Source organism: Maniola jurtina, chromosome 1 (assembly GCF_905333055.1).
Source record: "Maniola jurtina chromosome 1, ilManJurt1.1, whole genome shotgun sequence".
Lineage (NCBI taxonomy): Eukaryota > Metazoa > Arthropoda > Insecta > Lepidoptera > Nymphalidae > Maniola > Maniola jurtina.
Genome location: NC_060029.1, coordinates 15,392,430 through 15,416,137, shown reverse-complemented (window position 1 = coordinate 15,416,137; position 23,708 = coordinate 15,392,430). Strand labels below are relative to the sequence as shown.

At 37.7% G+C, this 23,708-nt stretch overlaps 1 protein-coding gene and 1 long non-coding RNA gene across 8 annotated transcripts in view; both read right to left on the bottom strand.

The window, feature by feature from the left end:
• LOC123866471 (zinc finger protein ush) overlaps nt 1–23,708 on the bottom strand; it is a 240,163-nt gene that overhangs the window by 39,645 nt on the left and 176,810 nt on the right. The gene's annotated exons all lie outside the window — the stretch shown is intronic.
• Nucleotides 8,588–23,073, bottom strand: LOC123866665. Its single transcript, XR_006796237.1, has 3 exons — nt 23,022–23,073; nt 16,306–16,312; nt 8,588–8,598 (listed from the first exon to the last, which is right to left on the bottom strand). It is a non-coding gene; the product is annotated as an uncharacterized LOC123866665 (long non-coding RNA).

The following is a 23,708-nucleotide window of genomic DNA, read 5'->3' as shown; positions in this document are numbered from 1 at the left end:
AAATATAAAATATAATATTGTAAGGCTAAATGTTGATTATATAAATGTCAAGTTAGTGACATCAGAAAGATTAAATTATGCTATAATATACTTAGATTGTATTTCGAAAATCTCTTAAAAGTTAGCTGTTCACGGTGCTTTCTTGTTTAACTTTATACTAACTAATAATAATAAATATAATCCTTACTAATTTTACTTAATGAATTATCAAAATATTTCCTTAATTTTTTTACACAAAAACAGCCGAACGAGCAGGCGGACAAGTGGTTTCAATAGGAATAAGGCAACAGGAAAGGTTTATTGTTTAATGTACAATGGGATTTTTTTGCAACTTTAATTTACAAAGTTAGTACATTTGTTTTGTTTTGGGGCCGTATATATATTTACGGCACAAATAACTGTCATGGCAACGCCATGCACCGAATTTTATTGAACGCTAATAGTATTTTGACCAATTTGTTCAGTACTATTTTTTGGGATATTTTAGTTAACTCGATGCAATTTTTTTAAACTGCATAAACATGTAAAGGATTTGTTTTATCAAGCGGTATTAAAATTAGTAGTGTAAAAGTACAATAGGACCCGATAATGTTAAAAATGTGAGGGGCAACCCTACAGGGGTCAGTTAATAGATTCCCATATCGAACTTGTACCTTGTTGCTTGTCTTGTTTGGATTTATTGCGAACCGTCCATCACGGCATCTTGACGTGCAAATGTTGGACGACCTTATCTGACCTACTACCTACTTTAGAAGTAAGGTGTTCAGAATTCGGTACTTAATGGTGAAGAGCAACAGCTTACTACTTGATAGTACTAATCCATCGCCATCCTCCAACTACAGCACGGTTCTTTTCTCAGAATTAGTAGGGTTTAGGCCATAATCAACCACGCTAAGTGCTAATTAGCAGTCAGAAAAGTAAAGTCGCTTTCATTGTACAATTATCACATCACATCGCACTTCACACTATAATTAATATTATAAAGGCAAAAGTTTGTATGTGTGTGTGTGTGTGTGTATGTTTGTTACTCCTTCACGCAAAAACTACTAGACGGATTGGACTGAAATTTAGAATGGAGATAGATTATACTCTGGATTAGCACATAGGCTACTTTTTATCCCGGAGAATCAAAGAGTTCCCACGGGAATTTTAAAAAACTTACATCCACGCGAACGAAGAAGCGGGCATCAGCTAGTAATATTATAAAGGCGAAAGTTTTTGTGTATGTGTGTTACTCCTTCACGCAACAACCACTGGACGGATTTGGCTGAAATTCCGAATGGTGATAGGTAATATCCTGGATAAGCACATGGGCTACTTTTTATCCCGGAAAACCAAAGAGTTCCCACGGGATTTCGAAAAGCCTAAATCCACGCGGACGAAGTCGCGGGCGTCAGCTAGTTATTATTTAAAAGAATTTTTAAAGGTAAACTTAAAGACAACATAGGTACGTACACAATCGTAATATTATTCCTTAGTTGTATATTTTTCGAATAAATATTCTTCTTCTTCTTCTTCTTCTTTAGCCTTTGTTAATGCATTGTTCTCACGCCATTCCTCTCATAATATATTCCTCGAATAAATATAATTTTGAACAAATCCCATGAAAGTAATAATTTCAAATGGAAAAGTTGTACCTAATGATGCACTTACTAGTTTCTTTCTTCAAAACTCTCAATCTCCATAGAATTTCTCAAGCAACACAGTGCATACATGTTACCAAAAAGCAAACGTATGCCGCGTGGGTTTATCCGGACATCTAGCGACAAGCGGCGGCGGGCGGCGACAGCGCGGTATCTTCAACTCTTCAGCAGCGGACCACGGTATCTGTGACGTGGGCGGGCGGCCTTACCGCGCGTATCTTGATGTATGATTGAGGGCTAGAGCTGAGGTCAGGGAATTGAAAGGGCGTGAAGATTTGCAAGTCGTTTGTCGTGGTGAAAGATGGTCTTTGTGGACAGCAAGATATGATTTTCAGGGTTCCGTACCTCAAAAGGAAAACGGAACCCTTATAGGATCACTTTGTTGTCTGTCAAGAAACCTATAGGGTACTTCCCGTTGTCGTAGAATCATGAAATTTGGCAGGTAGGTAGGTCTTATAGCACAAATACAGGAATAAATCTGAAACCCCAATTTGTGGTTACATCTGCATCATTAAAAAAATTAAAATGTGTTTCAATTTTCAAAGTAAGATAACTATACCAAGTGGTGTATCATATGAAAGGGCTTTACCTGTACATTCTAAAACAGATTTTTATTTATTTTTATGAATAATAGTTTTTGATTTATCGTGCAAAATGTTGCAAAAAATATCCGAGCACGGAACCCTCAGTGCGCGAGTCTGACTCGCACTTGGCCGGTTTTTAAGTAAAGTACCTCCCTACTTATCAACCTACGACTAGATAATCTTGCATCTATGACTCGTGGTATCGTCGTAACATACGATAGGAAAGGATTTTTGAAAATTCAATCCCTAAGGGGGTAAAGTAGGGGTTTAAAATTAGTGTAGTCCACGCGGAGGAAGTCGTGGCATAAGCTAGTGTGATATAAATCGTATGCAATCTTATCTACTACAGATTACAGAATACGTCTCAGGTATACGACCTTGCTATCGAAGTGCCCTTCGCATCAAACCATCTCGCCAGTCGCCAAGTTCCAACTCCACATGAAACTTCAAAGCTATGATAGGAGCCAAGAGCGAGCACTTATAGATAACAAACCTTTATCGCTAATGTGGGGCTAATCGATTCGCGGCCGGCCTTATCGCGGGCAAATATAAAACTGAAAGCGTCTTATCGCAACTTTTGAGAGTGTCCGTTCGCATTGTCAGATTACGACACGGTTCTTTCAAACAAGGTAAAGTTTAAGTATAGAATGTAACGGCTATATTCACGTATTTAGTCGATGTTAGACCGGCTAATTTCGAACTCATCGGTATCAAGTAAAAATTTTATGCTATCACGATACCATACCTACTTAACTTAATTTTCCGAAAAAGATTTACGTCTTGGGAATATTATCGCACAATTCAGTGAAGATATATTAAGATAAGCGACCCGGGTATATTTTAAACAAGAGTGAATAGGCATCTTCTACGTAAACGCGTCTGGTTCACATCATCACTTTCCATCAGGTATGATTGTGGTCAAGTGCAAAAAAAAAGATATTTCAAATTATATCAAAGTCAATTATTTTTAGTAGAAAAGCTAAAAGTGGTGCCCGCTATTATAATACTTAGGTATTTTTTTTTTGCTTTTTAGGTGTGTTGCTTGTATGTCGCAGTTAATATTATCATATAGATTTTAAAATTGTTATTGCACGTTTCACTTTCCTATGCACATTGAATACACCCACCCCAAAAAATACGTGACGTGAACGTTTTTTGTTTACTACGCTCACGTTATGTAAAAAAACGGAAACGCGTACCCGTCGGTCTCGTAAGCGAATCAGGTTTGTTTTACCTTGTATCTTTCATATCTCCGTCAGAAATTTATATCCTAATTACCAGACCTTATTGTCAGTCATTTATTATTTATTTATAAATGTGCCCGACCTTATACCGGGCAGATAAAGTTCCCCTTATCGCTAATAGCAGATGATTCAAATGAGATGTACTTTAGGCGGATAGCACACAGCACCGACTACCGCAAGCGGTGTGTGGTCAAGCTAAGCAAGATTTCGTACTGCATTCAAGTAGGTATAAATGAGTCGAGTCTTTGGCTGAGATACAGAACACACTTTGATTTTTTTTGTCTTTGCCGACAATGAAAGATTTTAAATTCTAGATTTTAGATCCTAGGTCTTTACTAACACAGAGACAGAGACAGATTTACGTCAGAGTCATGATGATTTTGTCTCGTTTAAGTTAAGTAAAATTTGAGCATATTTAAACTACTCTCTATAGATCTTAGCTTCAGCATGAGCATCTAGCTTATCTAACTACGTATCTACAGAAAAAACTCAAGTTATACTGTAAAAACTTTTGCTCCGTTCAACCGCGAATCGCCGCGTTATGCGATACAGTGTGTAACTCGCCTTATGGAGTGCGGTATCGATATATTATCTTTTATTTAATGCTGGAACGAAATGCTTGTGGGAATGTCTTTACGCTTATCCGTTTGTCATGAGTATTTTTAGGGAGACTTTGACTTAAGAAGATGAATTTTGATACAATTCTTTCAACTGGTTCCTTTAAATAAACTGTTTAATTGGGTTCCCACTGCCTAAGCGTACAAGTGCAAGACTTCGATCATACGCACTAACCCTTAGCATGTTTAAAGTTACTATTTAGTTATCTAGCACAGATATTTTGCAAAATAAACAGCAATTCAAAGTATTTTTATTATAAATCCCATGTATTTTACTTATCACACTAAGTTTGTATGTGTGTGTGTGTTTGTGTGTGTGTGTGTATGTTTGTTACTCCTTCCCGCAAAAACCACTGGACGGATTTGGCTGAAATTTGGAATGGAGATAGATAATATCCTGGATTAGCACATAGGCTACGTTTTGTCCCGGAAAATAAAAGAATTCCCACGGGATTTCGAAAAACCTAAATCCACGCGGGCAAAGTCGCGGGCATCGGCTAGTTAAACATAATTCTCTAAATAAAGAGTAGAATTTATATAGCTTAAACGCTAGCGGGGTTAGAGAGTGAACCGAGTGCAAAATAAAACAGGCGCTTGGTGAGGAGGTGATAACGCGCGCCCCCTGATGGATGAACCCAGCAGATATACGAGTGACTTACGCGATGTGTTCGCGTACCTACCATCTACCTACACAGTACAGACTCTTTTCAAAGTAAATCATTTACAAGCTTTACAAGTGTAAATTAAAAATTTATAACACCCCCGACGATCCAAAGTATTTGAGTTTTCCAAAACATCACTTTCAAATAAATAATAATGTATTTAGGCAACGTCCATCTTGACAGCTTGACATTTGTCTATTGACATAATATTAAGAACCTAACGGTTATCTAACCTTCTTTTCTACAAGAAAACTAGAAAAGAGCTGATAACTCTTAAACGGCTGAACCAATTTTTTAGATTATAGCTAAGAACACTCTCGATCAAGCCACCTTTCAAACAAAAAAAACTAAATTAAAATCGGTTTATTCGTTTAGGCGCTACGATGCCACAGACAGATACACAGATACACAGATACACACGTCAAACTTATAACACCCCTCTTTTTGGGTCCAGATACACAGATACACACGTCAAACTTATAACACCCCTCTTTTTGGGTCGGGGGTTAGAAACTTTTTGTGAGACATGTGCTTCAAAATGAACGATACAGTACCTACTTGTTTAACCCGCTGTAATTTTACCAAAAACACAAAACACAAAGTTTAACAACATGAGGCATACATGAGGTTTGAAATTTTTTATATGGAGGCTGGCATAGCGGACGATTCTTACTTTCTTGCATCTACATACGCAAAACAAAAAATGAGGTATTTTTAACCCCCGACCCAAAAAGAGGGGTGTTATAAGTTTGACGTGTGTATCTGTGTATCGGTGTACCTGTGTATCTGTCTGTGGCATCGTAGCTCCTAAACTAATGAACCGATTTTAATTTAGTTTTTTTTGTTTGAAAGGTGGCTTGATCGAGAGTGTTCTTAGCTATAATCCAAGAAAATCGGTTCAGCCGTTTGAAAGTTATCAGCTCTTTTCTAGTTACTGTAACCTTCACTTGTCGGGGGTGTTATAAATTTTTAATTTACACTTGTTATTTTGTTATTACAAAACAAAACAACAAATTCCTGAAAGGCCGGAAACGCATCGGCGGTTCCTCTGGTGCTGCAAATGTTCATCGGCGGCGGTAATCACTTAACATTAGGTGACCCGCCGCTCGTTTGCTCGCTATTTTATATTATTTAAAAATATATAACCTGATTATTTTTATAAAACATACATGTTGCAGTGAAAGCAATGTAAAAAGTGTGGAGCATAAACATTCGTAGTGCAAACTGCAAGTGCGATAGAGCGATCCGTTACCTTGATACCGGCTTTGAGCCTCGCGTCTGTGGTGCTCCGAAGAGAGATTGATTTTGTGGACACAGGAATTATTTTGACCTAGCTCAGGCAGAGCCTACAGAAACATTGGTTTATTACGAGAAGTAACTCTAGAGCGCTCCCCAGCGGTTTCCACACATACGTACTTTGGAACTCATTTGAATATCAACCAGCTTTCTATGCAAACTTATAGTTCGCGACAGACTGACATGGCAATCGGGGGGACGCGAGACGTAACCTTTAATGCTCAATTATTAGAGCGCCGGAATAACCTAATCCGTAGGCTACGGTTTCCGTAGGTATAACTGGTAATGTGTGGCACAGCTTTCAAAAATAAACGTTTCTTTCTTTCTTTAACCCTAGAGCACTCCCCAGCCCTTTCCACACATACGTACTTTGGAACTCATTTGAATATCAACCAGCTTTCTATGCAAACTTATAGTTCGTGACAGATTGACATGGCAATCGGGGGGACGCCCCGCATCATGTCATCGGTGACGTGTGGGACGTCACTATCCTGCACCGGATACCCCACTTGGTATGGTTAGTTATCTTGCTTTGAAAATTGAAAATACTAATTATTATTTGTTCATGAACACATTTTTTTTTTGTGATCCACAAATTCACGGTTTTCGGATTTTTTCCTTTACTTGTGCTATAAGACCTACCTGCCAAATTTCATAATTCTAGCTCAACGGGAAGTACCCTAATAGTTTCTTGAAAGACACGACAGACGGACAGACGGACAGACAACAAAGTGATCGTATAAGGGTTCCATTTTTCCTTTTGAGGTAAGGAATCCTAAAAATTATGGGTTCTCGTGCAAGTAGGTGTCTGTACATAATAATTTAGTCGTCGGACCTCCAGTTTAGCTCAAACATAGCTAAAACCGATAACAACGCATCGTGCAACGAATCATACGCCGATTTCGTCCCGGCCTTATCGCCGAATGCACTCCCGCTTATCTACTGCGACGTAATCTTGCTAAAGCCCCCCGCATACGGAGCGATAGTAAGGGCAACTAACTGACAACTAAAAGACTAAAAGATATAAAAACTAGCTCCAAGAGGCCAAACCAGAAAGCGTGTTTACAATATTAATATTTCTTATAAGTCACTTATTAATTTTTTTTGTGATTATAATATGTGAGCTGTAATTAGCTTAACATTTTACTTAAATACTAATAGTAGTAGTAGTCAATATCTGAAACACTTCGGACATTAACAGTTCCTAAAAATTGGTAATTCTGTTATATACGCCGTATCGTGGTTAACAAAACTTTAATTGCTCAAGAACCATTAGGAGTATAAATACTGAATAGGCAGTATGCACCTTCCATTTCATTGATTTTATTGTAGGTTCTAGGTAGGTTTACGACTGAAACGTGCGGTCATAAAATATTTTTACCAAACAGTTGACAATTTGAACTCTGAGATGTAACCATCATGCCAACCCATCGCCGGCTCATTACTGAGGACGGAATTTTCTCAAAATGAGAAGAATTCAGGCTATAGTCTACCACGGTGGACAAATGTGGATTGGCAAATTTCACACACCTTTGAGAAATTTATTTAGAACTCTCAGGTATGTAGGTTTCCTCACAGTGTTTCTTTTACTGTTAAATCAAGTGAAAATTGCTTTAAAACGCACTTACATATTTCCGAAAAGTTAGAGGTATCATTAGACTCCGAATAGGAGGCCAAAGACTTAACCACTAGGCTATCGGCACTTGTTATATCATAATAAAACATGCTAATTAATTTTTAATCTGTTAGCACAACATTGTAAACATGGATTGCTCGGTCGGAATAGGAAATTAGCCTCAAACATGGCTAACACAGATAGCCGATGCATCGTGCAACGAATCATATACCGATTTCGTCCCGCGCTTATCGCCGAAAGCACTCCCACCTATCTGCTAGGGCGTTATCTCTAAGGCTGTCCGCATACGGAGTGACTGCGATAGCTTTAATATAACTAATTGATGCTTCAAATGTTTGCATATCGTTATTTATCTGCGTAAAATATGGAACCTCGTAAGACTGACGGTTTTATTTAAGGACTGAACTTAAGTACTATGTATGTTTTGTTAGTTCATAAGATTAAATAACTTCGATTTTTGTTTTGTCTTCTAGCTAAATAAATATCTATGAATTCTTTATTCAGTAAATGTTTAGATATTTTATGGGTTTGATGTTTTTTAGTCGTTGAACTTAGGTATATTGTTTTTTCATGACTTGCGGGTTTTTGCGGGGCCACTACTGAGATTGAGGAGGATTTTAGGCTATAATCCATCACGCTGGTTGATGAGGATTGGCAATCTTCACACACCTTTGAGAATATTACGGAGAACAGTCAGGCATGTTGGTTTCCTTCCAATATTTTCCTTCACTTTAAAGCAAATGAGTATGACTTTGATGTTGTATATTTTATTTTTCAAATAAAAAATTTGGTCGATGATCTTTTAAAGCCTTCTTTTATTTATAACTCCGAAACACATTTAAGTTTTAATACTTAGATGAATAGATAACAAAGAGTGAGCATCATTTATACAGATAATCGATTTACAGTTCTTACGCTGGAAAAATAAGAAGACCAATAAATTGATGGATACGTGTAAAGTCGCCCTTATCTCATAATGGCAAAGTGATTCATTTGTCTCCCGTTATCCGAATATTTCAGCTGCCCCCGATAGCTCCAAGTGAACGGCCATTACGGGCTATCTATAGCTACATGTATGATAATCAATATGATAAACGTATAAGTACAATGTAGTTTATTTTTATTTAAATTTCGAGCAAACGAGTAGGCGGTTCCAGCTGATGTTAAGTGAATACCAACTCCCATGAACATTTACAGCAAAAATTCACGTTTTTATGCGTTCGCGTACTTTTCTATGCGTACTCTTAACCAAGAATCGAAGTTTGGACCTTCCTTTGTAAATCCAATATTTATTTATTTTATTTTTCAATACATCTGGCATTTACGTACCTACTGCTTATCTTACGTATCTTGTAAAATACCTATTTAATTTTACAAGCTGCGATCAAAATTAAAATAACTGTAACTATTTACTGTTAAATACTAGAATCTAGCTGAGGCCCGCGAGTTCATCCGCATGGATTTAGTTTTTTCAAAATCCCGTGGTATAAAAAGTACTTTGCCTATGTCACTCTCACAAAATCAAATTCACAACGACCCGTTGCTCTGTTGCGGCGTGGTTGAAGGAAAAACCGATAAATCAACAAACAAACACACTCTCGCATTTATCGGTATGGATAGTGATTCGGTGCTTATAATAATTGTCGACTATAATGAACAAGTGAAGTGAAGTGATTTATGCAAGTGTTTTAGCTTATCCCGCGATAGCTCGGAGTGAATTTTCCACAGTTTCTAGTGATCCAGATAACACGCCATTAGGTGATGTACGGACATGTAGATAAGTGATAATAATAATTGAAAAGTGATATTTTTACACATTTGTCATATTTTTTAGATGTCTTAAAGATGTTTTCTTACTTTTCGATGCACCCGATTTTCTAAAAAAACCTCTTCTATTGTATGAAATTCAGTTTATTTTATTTAATACAAGTTAGCCCTTGCAATCTCACCCGGTGGTAAGTGATGATGCAGTCTAAGAGGGAAGCGGGAAGTCTAACCTGGGGTATGGCAGTTTTCATTAAACTCAGTCCTTTGGTGTCTACACGGTATCATACCGGAACGCTAGATCACTTGGCGCCACGGCTTTCATAAGAAATGCTAAATAAATTTAAATGACAATACATACCTACAGAGCAATACGATATCTTCCTTCACCATTAAAGCAAGTGATATTTGAGTGTATAAAACGCTCATAAGTTCGCAAAGTTAGAGGTCTGAGCCCGAGATCGAACCTTTGACCTCCTTAATAGGAGGCGGACGGCTTAACCTTATCACTAAACCATAAGAAATACCTAAAGTCAAGTTTATTATAAAGTCATATCTTTGCTAAGCCCAATAAATGTCTTCAAGTCAAGAAAACCAGCGCAACTTTACCCCTTTATTCTTAAACAAACAGCTTAAGTGCCAATATTTCAACGCTGGTATCAGCATTTAACAGCCATTCACGTAGTCGGTAGTTCCTATATGCGCGAATTCCGAAGCACAATCTTATCGCGACGGCAACACTCGTGCAACATTCGCGCGACATTGCCGCGACATTAGACGTGCAACTAACATAACAGTTTAATTAGAAGAACATCTAAAGCGTATTAGTTGCAACGCTTGCGGCGTGCCTTAAGTTATGAGCTGAGGCGGGTTTATTTATTTTAGGGTGGTTGCATAGTCAAGCTTACACAGCCAGCGTTCTGGGCACCCTGCCTCGTTACAGGGATTTGGATGAAATTTTTGTATTGTAATTTTTATATTTAAGTATTCGTGAATATTGTGATTATGTTCACCGAAATTAAACCTCATTTTCAAAAAAGTTGGCTATATTAATTAAACAAGAAAAAGATAAGAAAAATCTGCGATTTCATTTTGATTTAAATAAGATCCATTTCTATAACTTACAAGTCTTGCTATATTCACACAGAGAAATAATACAATTACTAGCAGAGATTGATTTAAATTGTTTATTACAGAAAATAGGAATTTGCAATGGGTATATTTTTCAAGTTTGAATTTCAAAACAATATTCCAAAGGTTAGTTCTTTTAATAGGCATGTAATTTAAAAGTCATCACATTTTACTCTTTTTTCATTATTTTGAATATATTGGATGTGGTTTCAATTTATTTAATTCAAATTATTCGTAGATACTAAGCTTATAAGTAAGTAGGCTAATTTTTTAATCGCAAAGAAATGTCTAGCTGAGAAATAATTTGGACATATTGACAGTTTCATTTAATTTATTAAGTCTGCAAAAAAATCCAAGGTTCAAAATTAATTAGGGTAGCAAAAAATTTACCCGTAATATTTTTCTTGTGTCTTGTACCACACACGGCAGAATAAGTTCGGTCGGTTCTTGTATTGGATCTGGCAAAGTTTCTGGTATCACCTCACGTATCGCCGTACTTACTGTCTTTGAGTATTGCTAGCACACTTGCTGTGTAATAATCATTGCTGTGGTGTTTAGTGCACTTTAAGCTGCCATTTAGATATCGCAATCGCAACTATGCGATGAACGTTTCGTGATTTAAAATATACCAGTACATTTTCTTTTTTTTTTGTACAATTTTCTGTCACAATGGTGACTCTTAATTGTAAGGCCGATTACGCACTGCATCCGATCCGAATCCGTGAAAATACTTTCCGCAGTACAGTGGCACCCTCGGTAATCCGACAAACGTTTTGCAGGGCAGTGTCGAACTATCGAATTTGTCGGATTATAGAGTATTGCCTAAGACCCCCCTATAGTCTGGAATTTTTTACAAAAGAGTGCCTTGTAATTCGATAAATTACAGATCCAATGATATAAGATTCTATATGTTATAACTCTGAAGTACAAATCATACTTCATTATTATATGTCAAATTTAGTAAATTAAACAACAAAATAGAGAGCTTATATTTTGTTCTTAAACTAGAGAATGCCCGCGACTTCGTCCGCGTGGATTTAGGTTTTTAAAGATCCCGTGGAAACTGTTTGATTTTCCGGGATAAAATGCCTATGTCAATTACAGTGACGCAAGCTACCTCAGTACCAAATTTCATACAAATCGGTTAAGCGGATGGGTTTTTCGGAATCCCGTGGGAACTCTTTGATTTTCCGGGATAAAAAGTAACCTATGTCCGTTCCCCAAAATATAAGCTAAACCTGTACCAAATTTCGTCAGAATCGGTTAAACTGTCGGGCCGTGAAAAGGTGGCAGACAGACAGACACACTTTCGCATTTATAATATCAGTATGGATTAACGTCATTAACAATTAAGTATTTTTCAATTCAATTCATTTCTTGTAATATTAAAAATTATCCTGGACAGTCTGCGTAACAACGTATGTAGGCTTAACCGACATACAAAACAAATGACGCCACAAATCATAGTAATGGTTTACTTGTGGGTGAATTTGTTCTGAAGATTGCGATGGTGAGAGATAGTGTCATTTTTTTCTATTTATTGCTTTAATTTAATGTGTTCTTATGCGTGTATCTTAATAAGATCTCTTATCTTAAGATTAATCTGTCTCTACTGGGTCTCTACAAATAAAAAACAAACATAATTTTCCGTTAAAACTGTTTTTCTACTTAATACTTTCTTTAAAGCAAAAAGTTAAACTTAGCTACAACGAAAGTTAAAATTAACTAACAATAAATCTTATGTTGGTTTTAAAAAACATTTTTTATTTTATGTTGGGTTTAAAAAACAATTAAAATTGCCTGCCGGGAATCGAACCCGGTACCTCCTCCTAATAAGAGCACAGTACTTACCACTTCGCCAGGGAGGCCGTCAAAAAATATGCTTATAAGGCCACAAAAATACTCACTAGTCATATTTCTAAAAATGTAGTTTTTGAGTGGGTCTAATGCGCTTTGAAAATGTCAATGAAAAAATCTATTTGAGGCGTTAGTGTTGTACCATAAAGACCATATATTTTCCATTATGTGTAAAATTATTGATTTATGTGCTACTGCACTGTAATAATATGTGTATCTGTAAGAATTGTCTTTCTTTTACTGTTGTTCTAGTAATCAAATCCAATGATCTGCATATTTAGAATTTTTTCCATTTAATTTTGGCATGTATCTGCCCGAAACTATCTGATATATTTGTTTAAAAATGTTCAAAACAATAGCGATAGCTGGCTCTAAGTTCTGAAGTAGCTATCTCCGCAGAATATATCACGGCGTATCTTCGGAGCCGGGCACAAAGTAAAAGTTTGCTGCATCCAGATACCGCGGTATCGCGCCACTGAAATTTTAAACTAAAACCCAACTATAAACTGTTGGTGTGCATTTTTCCTCACAGATAACGTGTTACTGTGGAAACTAAAAGGTAGGCACGGACGCGCTGCGTTTTGGGTGATATTTTCCCAAAGGTAGGTACGTGAATAAAAAATTGTTTGCATTTTTTCAGCAATAAAAAAAATTTCAAGTACTTTTTTATAAAACAAAATGTTATCTATCGTATTATTATAAATGCGAAGTGATTGCTTGTTGGTTTGTCCTTCTATAATATAATCGCAATAGAGCAACAGGTCGAAGTGTTTTTTTTTGCATAAAGTAGTTAGAACCTGGAAAGACCCAAAAAATTAAAAGATGGGATTTTTAAAACATCTATATCTAAACGAACAAGTTGTGGAATCATCTATTCTAGTACCTAATATAATAAAGGAGGATCTGATTGACATCTTCTTCTTCTCTCTGGGCCGGTTTCCGCACTTAAACGTTTCGCAAACGCTGATTGACATATCAACGAGTTGCTACTTAGTTCACTCTGGTACCTACAACTCAACTCGCTGGGTGTAGAAATTTGAGCTTTTATATGTAGGATTTCTCTGTAACGTAGATCCTCCCAAATTCAGAAATTCCGCCCAAGTGAAGCTGAGATGGGACAGCTAGTATGTTAACGTAAATGGTAACTAATCGAAATGATAATGATACCTTTTGAAGCACAATTAAACCGCGGAAACACGGTGGACATACCATTCTTAGGAATATAAAAATTCGACGGGACAGAAAAATATACAAGCATTAATTTCACATTTAAACCGTAACCCATTAAGAAATAATGCACCCATAACCATTATAAACAAGAATAAAAGGCTTGGGTAAGGTTGTTTTTGTGTCAAGCGTGTCCATTCGATAGAGATCAGGAAACCGTATCAGGCTATAACTCGAGAATAAATAAGTGCGGATGCATTAAGGCGGGGTACACCGTTCAGCCGCAGGTGGCCTTCCGCCGGCCCTGGATCGCTGATAACGGCGTTAACAGCCGTTAGCCGGCGTTAAGAGCCGTTAGCCGGCGTTAGCGGCCGTAACGACGCCGTTAGAGGCGGCCGCTTCCGACGGCTTTTGTGATAGCGTAGATCGGTGGCAGATCGTAAATCTGTTGGATCGAAAACTTACTCTTGACAGTCACTTTACTTGTATTCGTATGGCAGTATGATTAAAAGAAGTGTCCCCATCGGTCTCTATACAAACTATACCAATTGATTTAAATAATTTCATTTCGTTTCAAGCTCAATGAAATTTTAGACGTAATATATTTTAGAATTAAATATCTGTGTAATCTTTTAGTAACATGGGCTCAAAAATTTCATGTAAATCATACTACACATTTTTACGGAAATCTGAAGCACACCACAAAGATACCTACTGAATGTAGGTATGTTTGTTTCTGAAACATAATATAGTGCGTGAGTTTTCCCGGGATTGATGCCTGAGTCCTCCGAATAGGAGACCGACGTAATAATCACTAGGCTATCACCGCTTGGTGAAAGATGTCAAAATCCGTCTTCAAACCAAAAAATTTAACAGGGCTCTCTCCGTCACTTATTCCATACAATCGTAGTTCCAATTTCATTTGAATATTAAGCAACCATAGTCCATGAAATTTTGCAAACATATTCTAGAAACTAATATCTGTGCCTGTGATGTTTTAGATTTTTCTAAAAATATGTAGTTTTAAAATTACAGGGGCTCAAAGATTTGTATGTGAATTTTCAAGACCGCGTAACTTTGAAACCGAATATTTTAACAGAAATCTGGAAAACCACAGGCATAAATATTAGTTTCTAGAATATGTCTGCAAAATTTCATGAACTTTAGTTGCTTAATATTCAAATGAAATTGGAACTACGTTTGTATGGAGCGAGTGACGGAGAGACCCCTCTTACTAGAGAGGTATACGATATCTCATATCGATCGTTGTCCCTATCGGGAAGAAGCAGCAAGCACTCGGCGGTAACCTGGAACGTATAGATAAAACCGTTAGGTACGTCTAGACTGCTTCCCTCGGGAAGAGCTCCATGGCCATCATCTGGGCTAACCATCGATGCATCGGAGACTCGGAGTTTTGTTAGCTTCCTATAGGGAGTTCTGGCCTGAAATTCTTTTATCAACTAAGTAGATGATGCCCGGGATTTTTTCCATGTGGATTTAGATGTTTAAAAATCCTATCAGAAGTTTTTGATTTATAGGGTTAAAAAATAGCCATGTCCATTTCCGGGATGCAAGCTAACTCTGTGCAAAATTTCGTCAAAATCGGTTAAAAGACCTCTTTTTTTTCTCTTTTCAAAAGAAGTAAATGGGTTCATTTTATAAGGTAAGAAGGTGTATAAATAATGGTACAATTTTTTTATGAACTATTTACGATTTCAATGTCACAGAAAATCAAAACACTGAAAAACGATTTTTCAGTGTCTTGATTTTCGATCCTATGATCGATAAAAAAAAGTGATTTTAGCAGGTCCATAACATCGATAATAATAATCGATACAAAAATAGCAATATAAGTTTTATCTAGCAGTATTTCACGGGGCAAAATTATAAATTTCAGCGATAGCAGAACGGTATCACGGCCCATTAGCGGGCCACTCACCTCAGCCGATGTGTCCCCGTATTCAATTAGGGCCGATAGCATCGGGGGATAGTTGGCTTACGGGGTATTTAGCACCCCATAAGAAGGGTTCTACAAGTAAACTAGAGTAAAGATATTATTTAGTTTTATTTCAGACTAGCTCTTGCCTGCAACTTCATCTGCATGGGTTAAGTTTTTAAAACTCCCGTGGGAACTTTTTGATTTTTATGAATAAAAAGTAGCTATATAACTCCTTTGGACTTTAATTATGTTATCATCATCAGCACCATCATAAACCGATGGCCGGTCCAGTATTTAGCACAGGTCTCCTCTAGGAATTAGAAGGGGTTAGGCCATCGTCCGCCTTACTGGCCAAGTAAGTACGGATTGGTAAACTTCACACGCCTTTGAAAACATTATGGAGAACTCTCAGGTTTTGTCACGACTCACGATGTTTTCCTTCACCGTTAATGCAAGTGATATTTAATTACTAGCCGATGCCCGCGACTTCGCCCGCGTGGATTAAGGTTTTTCGAAATCCCGTGGGAACTCTCTTATTTTCCGCGACAGAAAGTAGCCTATGTGCTAATCCAGGATATTATCTATCTCCATTCCAAATTTCAGCTAAATCCGTCCAGTAGTTTTTGCGTGAAGGAGTAACAAACATACACACACACACACACACATACAAACTTTCGCCTTTATAATATTATAGTGTGATTGCAACACAAAGTCAGAGGTGCCTGCCCGGGATCGAACCCTCGACCTCCCGAATATGAGGCGGACGTCTTACCTACTAGGCTATCGTGGCTCATGGCATCATCAGTGGTATAAAAACGCGCAACTAGTGTTGAGTGTTGACGTGTGTCGTTGGTCGGGCAAACGTCGTTACGACGTCGCTAAATAAATCGTTAGCGCGGCGTGAGCGGCGGCAGAGATACGGCACGTAAGCGTACTTGTGTAGAGCCGCTGGATGCCGCATGCTGCAATAGCCTTATGTCCATCCTTATCCATCCTCCATCCTTTGAGGTTGACATTCCATCTACACGCACGAGACGTTTTGCGTCTTCATTCCTCATACGCATGGCTAAGGTTTGGAATACTCTTCCGCGATCTGTGTTTCCTACCAATTACAATCCGGGTATCTTTAAAACAAGAGTGAATAGGCACCTTCTAGGTAAACGCGTCCCATCTTAGACCACATCATCACTTTCCATCAGGTGTGATTGTGGTCAAGCGCTTACCTATAGTGAATAAAAAAAAAAGCCTTCCTAACTACTACAGCTCGAAGTGTTGCAGTAGAAAGGTTAATCAATCGAACTCGGAAGCATTCCGAACCATTTGTAGATGCATTTGAAGATCCAAAAGTACTTGTAAAAGTTTAATTGAATAAAAAATATTTATATATTTGAACAAAATAGAAAGACAATTCTAAGACAGTAAGTAGCAAGAGCGACGTGACGACGCGATTTTAACTTGAATTTTGGCTAGTGGAAGTTGGAGCTAACTCATTTTGTTCCACGGCTTTGGAAGGCACAGGCACTTGTACACAAGATTACAAATTACTATAATAATTAGAAAAATTCGGTATTATTTTACTAACGGTTACAGTTTCCAATTTTATTTAAAAAAAATGGCATGTTTTTTAAAAGGAAAACTTAATGTCTTCACCATTTTTACCTACTACCGTACTAATCAATAATTCACACAAAAACTGCGATGAAGTGCAGGCATACAGGCAACACACTTATATATATTATAAAGGAGAAAGTTTGTATGTATGTGTGTGTGTATGTTTGTTACTCCTTCACGCAAAAACTACTGGACGGATTGGGCTGAAATTTAGAATGGAGATAGATTATACCCTGGATTAGCACATCCGGAAAATCAAAGAGTTCCCACGGGAATTTTAAAAAACCTACATCCACTCGAACGAAGTCGCGGGCATCAGCTAGTAAAGAAATAAAAATAAATATTTTTTTACCGTTGTTTCTATTCGCCAACCAGACGTATCCAGCACGGCTCAACATCCATGTTTCAGCTGAACCATATCGCCCAAACAAACTAATACAAAGAATTATTAGTGATTTTCGCCATGCGAAATGAGAGTGTGCGGCAATTGAGATAAGGCAAAGCTATGTGTGTGATAAATGTTATGATGTTATGATCCTGCGGCGGACGTTTTTATTTGGGAAAAATGAAACAAGTGTTATCTCGATTTCGAAATAAACATGAAAAATATCAGTGAAAAGATCACGATAGGATTTCAGTGTACAATTTTTTTTTTTGTATTTCACTATGAAATCCAATTTTAAGCTATTTGATATCACTTGCTTTAACGGTGAAGGAAAACATCGAGTATTCTCCCTTCATAATATCCTCAAAAGTGTGTGAAATCTGTCAATCCGCACTTCGTCAGCGTGGCAGACCATGGCTAATCCTTTTAATTCTGAGAGGAGACCCGTGCTCTGTAGTGAATACTGTGATAATTATGAAATGAGCAGCGTCGCGTTAGTAGACTCCCAACTAGCTGAACAGACAATATCAAACAAGGCGAAAGGAGCCGCTGAATTCAGGCGGTGCAAGACCATGGCTTGTGGAAGTCCCTAACCAAGAGACCTATTTTAAGTAGGTATTTCTAACAGTTGACGGTGATAATGATACGAACGATCTACTTGTAAATTTCCTGTTTTCATTATAATTATTAATTAACATACCTAAATACAGACGGCGGAGGTTTACAAAGATTTTAAAACTATAGTTTTCATGGTTAACTTAAAAATTTTGTATCTTAAGATCTAAGTATTATCTTATACAGTGTTGTGTCTCCTATCTTTGGCCGGTAATTGTGACAATATTCCGCTATCAATACCCAGGGGAGATAGTTATGCTTGTTGTGCTGCTCGTATGTACCTACTTACCTAAGATTAAGGAAATTACCTCTTTTAAGATAAGTAGGAAACAAAGGTGATCGTCCGTGAGGATTTAGGTTTTTTAAAATCCTGTGTGAACTCTTTTATCTTCTGGGATAAAAAATATCCTACGTCGGTCTCCAGGAGTACGAGAAGGAAACAAACCTGATCGTCCGGGTGGGTTTAGATTTTGAAATTATGTGGGAACTCTTTGATCTTCTAAGATAAAACCTATCCTACTTTGGTTTTCAGCATGCATGCTACTTCTGAGCTAAATTACGAACGATTCAGCTGCATTGGAGCCATGAAAAGGTAACAGACTTCTAGAAAATTTTGTCAGATAGAAGATGACTGTAGGTACTTATAAAGTCGCGTCAATAAAAATTGCGCCGTGTTTGGCAAAAATTATTTTGGTTCACCAAAAATGGTGTCGAAAAAGACTAAGTATAGGTCTATACAATATTCTTCTGGTTTCTTCTTAGAAGCGTCGAATTGTATTAGTCTTTTTTGACACAATTTTTCATGCCTGCCTAGTTCCCTAGTTCCCGATCTAAAAAGTACGATAAAATAGAGACATTTTCTTATTATCTCTTTCTTTCACAGGAAAATCAAATCGCCACAAAAATATTTGCGCACGAGGCCCATCGATCATAAGCTACGCTAGCGAGGAGTTCGACCACACAATACCCGCTGCAAGGCAAGTTTGCACGTATTTAGTTAACTCCGTATCGATACTATCGGCTGCGTTCAGACCCACGGCTATGGAGGCGTTATACCACCCTTAACCTAATAAATAACCTTTATGAACCATTCAAGCAAGTCTCAACTCTATGTATTATGATACACAGAGTTATTTTTTCATTGTACCAGCTGTTGTATTTACGATTTTTTGATGTTAGTGGAACATAGACTAAACTAAAAGATAGATAGAAATCGGGCCGTCAACAAATGAAGCAAGTATTGATGAGATAATTGCACCAAAAAGGCTGATTACCACTGGCTGGCTGATTTGTTACCAGTTGGCATACACTTTTTTTACTGTCTTAATTTTTATGGGACTATTGTCCGACACATTATGCGAAGAAACGCTTTTTGCGTGATATGAACTACGTACAATTATAATTCATCACTGCTGTTATTGAAGAAGATCAATAAAAATGTCGCGAGCGGTAAAGCTGATGATTGACAAACGCTTCTAGAGATCCATAGTCGTCATTTCAAGTTTTAGATGTCTACTGCTGGAGAAAAGTCTCTTACAAGGATCTCCATAGAAATATCTAGGCCCGATGGTGTTCATATGTTGCACACTGCGTGTTTGATATCGTCCGTTCACTTAGTGGAAGATCTTCCAGCTTTAAGCTACTTTCGCAGATTTTACATACTGAAACCATTCAAAATTCAAAACTTTGTACGCCTACGCGAAGCAGAAGTATATACTTAAGTCATACACAACTGACTTCACTTTTATGAACAGGTTTATTCGCACAGGCTCCAGTCTATCTTTTTTCATCAATCTTTGGAGAGTGTATGATGCAAATTCGGAATGTAATTAATTTTGAACTATATGTAAATGGTTGTAGAGTTATTTTTGTTTGTTCTGGTTCAGAGCAGTCGTTTGTACAGATAACATTGTTTTGCAATTGAGATGTAAGCGTAGATTCTTGAGGCCATAATAAGCCTTTCATGAGTTCTCTCCATCGGCGATCTCGGTTTGGGTTTTCGTTTTATGTTCCATAGCTTAGTTACGGTTCTTGATGGAAAGGCGACTGAGCCTTAACACCTTAGGTCTACCTAATTGCAGTTGTAAGTCTTATTTGTGTCTACGTGGAAATTACTAATAGAAAAAATTATAAAAAAAAAGATATTGCACATATCTTTTATGATCCGTCTTCCTAGTTGGGGATTTAGTTGTTATTTCTGGTGCGGGGTCGTTTCCCTTCAAATAATATTGGTTTTACGACATCAAGCAGTGATAGCCTAGTTAGTGGTTTCTTAACCACTTGGCTATCCTATTCAGGAGGTCCGAGATTCGATCCAAGGCACGCATCTCTTAACTTTTCGGAGTTATGTGCGTTAAATATCCATTGCAGTGAACAGTGTATAACAGTGAAGGAAAATATCGTGAGGAAACCTGGATACTTGATTTTCCATAATAGTGTGAAGACTGCCAATCCACACTGGACCAGTATGGAGGTTTATGGCCTAATTGTGAGAGGAGACTTGTGCGCAATAGTGGGTCTAGGAGTTGAGATGATGATGTTAAATAGATCCAATATCCTACTTATTACAAGGGTCGTTCAAGAAAAATTGGAAAAACTTATTTTTTTAAAAGACAGTCGACAAAAGTATAGAAACGGAACAACAATGCCTTTTAAAAAGATTTCGTTCGCTGAGGTCGCATAAAAATGCATAAATCACATCCTCAGCTTGATAGAAGTTGTGATACGACTGCGCGCGCGTGATACGGCCGCGTGATAGCTGCGCGCCCGTGATAGCCGCCGCCGTGATAACTGCAAGAGTGTGATAGCTAGGGTTGACAACCGCTCCTTATAATAAACTTTAATATCCAAGGATCTCGATGTTCTACGCACTAGAAGAGAACACATTTATTTTGTTATTCGCAGATGTCGCCAACCCTAGTGCTCGCTGCAGCGGGACAACGGGACAACGCGGCGGGAGTCGGGACATTCTCTCGGGAACACTCGTCTATCGCCCCGCGACGAATTTCCGCGCGCCGTGATAACCGTCTTAACATCAACGATGTTCAACATAAGGTGTTAACAAAAACAAGTATTTAACAAGTTTAAATTAAAAATTTATAATACTCCCGACAAGTGAAGGTTACAGTAACTAGAAAAGAGCTGATAACTTTCAAACGGCTGTACTGATTTTCTTGGATTATAGCTAAGAACACTCTCGATCAAGCCACCTTTCAAACAAAAAAACTAAATTAAAATCGCTTTATTAGCTTAGGAGCTAGGATGCCACAGACAGATACACAGACACACAGATACACACGTCAAATTTATAACACCTTTTTTTTTGGGTCGGGGGTTAAAAAAGCACACATTTATTTTACACTGTATTTTGTCATTCGCAGTAGATGCCAGCCCTAGCGCTCGCTGCAGCGGGACAGCGGGACGGCGCGGCGGGAGTCGGGACGTTATCTCTCGCGAACACTCGTCTATCGTCCCGCGGCGAATCTCTGCATGCCTTGATAAGCGTTAACATCAACGATGCTCAACCTTATGTTAAAAAAAGAACACATTTATTTTATCTTATGTTTAAAAAATGAACACATTTATTTTACACTTTATTTTGTCTTTCGCAGTCGATGTCGCCAACCCTAACGCTCGCTGCAGCGGGACAGCGGGACGGCGCGGCGGGAGTCGGGACGTTATCTCTCGCGAACACTCGTCTATCGTCCCGCGACGAATCTCCGCGCGCCGTGATAAGCGTCTTTTACATCAACGCTCGAGGAACGTGGTGCGAGCGATAGTCTTGGGAGTTTATTCAATAGACTCGAATACAGAAATATAATAGCTACTGTACTTATTCTTATACGAACCTATACAGAGTAAGAAAAACCGATCAAGTGCCAGTCGGATTCGCGTTCACGAAGGGTTCCGTACTATCGTACCTACAAGATATAACACTATGTACTTTTTAATTATTTTTTTTGATAAAAAAATTGTTTATAGCAGCAATAGAAGAAGGTAGGTACATGTCAGCTTAAGAGCTTATATATTATATTGTTTTAATTTATAAAAGTTAGAAAAAAATCTTCACCATAAAAAAAAATTGTGAAACCAATTTAACTTTTTCACCTATATTGTTTTAGTTCATTCGTCTTTTCAATACGATTTCTCAAATTATTTTTATTCATTATTTTTCTCAAAATAAAAGCAACTAAAACTCATATTCTAAAATCGAGCCTTGGTTAAAACATCACAATCGCAACAAGATGTAGAGATAAAGCGGCAACAGAACGTTGGTTCGCGGGAAAAATAAAGATATTCTAGCAACAAGCAGACAAAACAAGCTGCGATAGTGCGCACAAAGACTACGTGTGGGCGCGCGATACCGCACGAATATCGCTGAAAATACTATATGCTTAGAATAAAAATACTATATGTATGTATAATACTATATGTATTGATAATATGTATAAATACTATAAGTATTGAGATACTTTTATAGTACACGAGTGTGACTAGGTACCTATGCACGTAAGACGTGAAAACTAAAATCGGTGAAAATAGCTAACAGGTAACAATGTTTTTTCCGTCATTTTAGTTTTCTGTTGTTTCTGTTATTTTATTTCTCTTTTGTTTTTATTACTTTATTTTTTGTTGTTTCTGATATATTATTTTTGTAAACATTTTTTTAAAAATGAGAGAGCAAATAATATTATAAAGCCTTGTGAGAGCTGTGATGGCGAAAAAACGTAATAGTGTCTTGATTTAGCTCACGAGGTTTCCGCCATACCTAATGGTGGTTTCCGCATTTGGTGTCCACTGAAACTATCGAAACCGTCATTATTATCTGCGAATGGTTCGTATTCAGCCAGGATCCATAAAGCGGGGTAACTAGCTCGGCTAGGATACTCCGCCGATTTCTCAACCTGTCTTCCTCACCCCCGATGGTACCTGATTACATGGATACGAGTCTAATGATCCATTAATTTATTGTACATTTGATATACAAGTTGGAGTTTCTGCAGGATTTCGATAGCTAATCGTCACTAAGTACTGTTTTTAACAATTTTATATACTTACGATAAATACGGTAGGTAGATACTTAATAGACGTGAAAACGTCGAATATAGATTGGTGCTCGTGTAATGAGACTAAGTATAATAGGTATTCCCGAGTGTTTTATCCTCACCGGGATAAAAAATGCGCTTGCCACACCAACCGGCAACCGGCAAGCACCAACAAGGCTAACTAACGTTTCACGAAGATTAATGCGGCCCGATATATCATTCGCGACGGGACGAGGTGTGCGAACTTCCACGATAAACTTTTTAAAGACTCAAGTTGGCACAGTCGGTACTTGGTCGTTGGTATATCGCGCTGAAAAATTGTGTACCAAGGGTCGGTCGCCCTGAGGCGGCCCGATAAGCGGGAGGCGAAAAAATCGCGGTATTTGTTAACGTTGACTAGGTATTTGTCAGCCGTGATGCGACAACTTCGGTAATTGCTCCGGGATGATTTCGGCCAAGTTAATTCGTGATAAGGGAACTTTTGGGGCAACTTTAAGGGATGTTTTTCATTT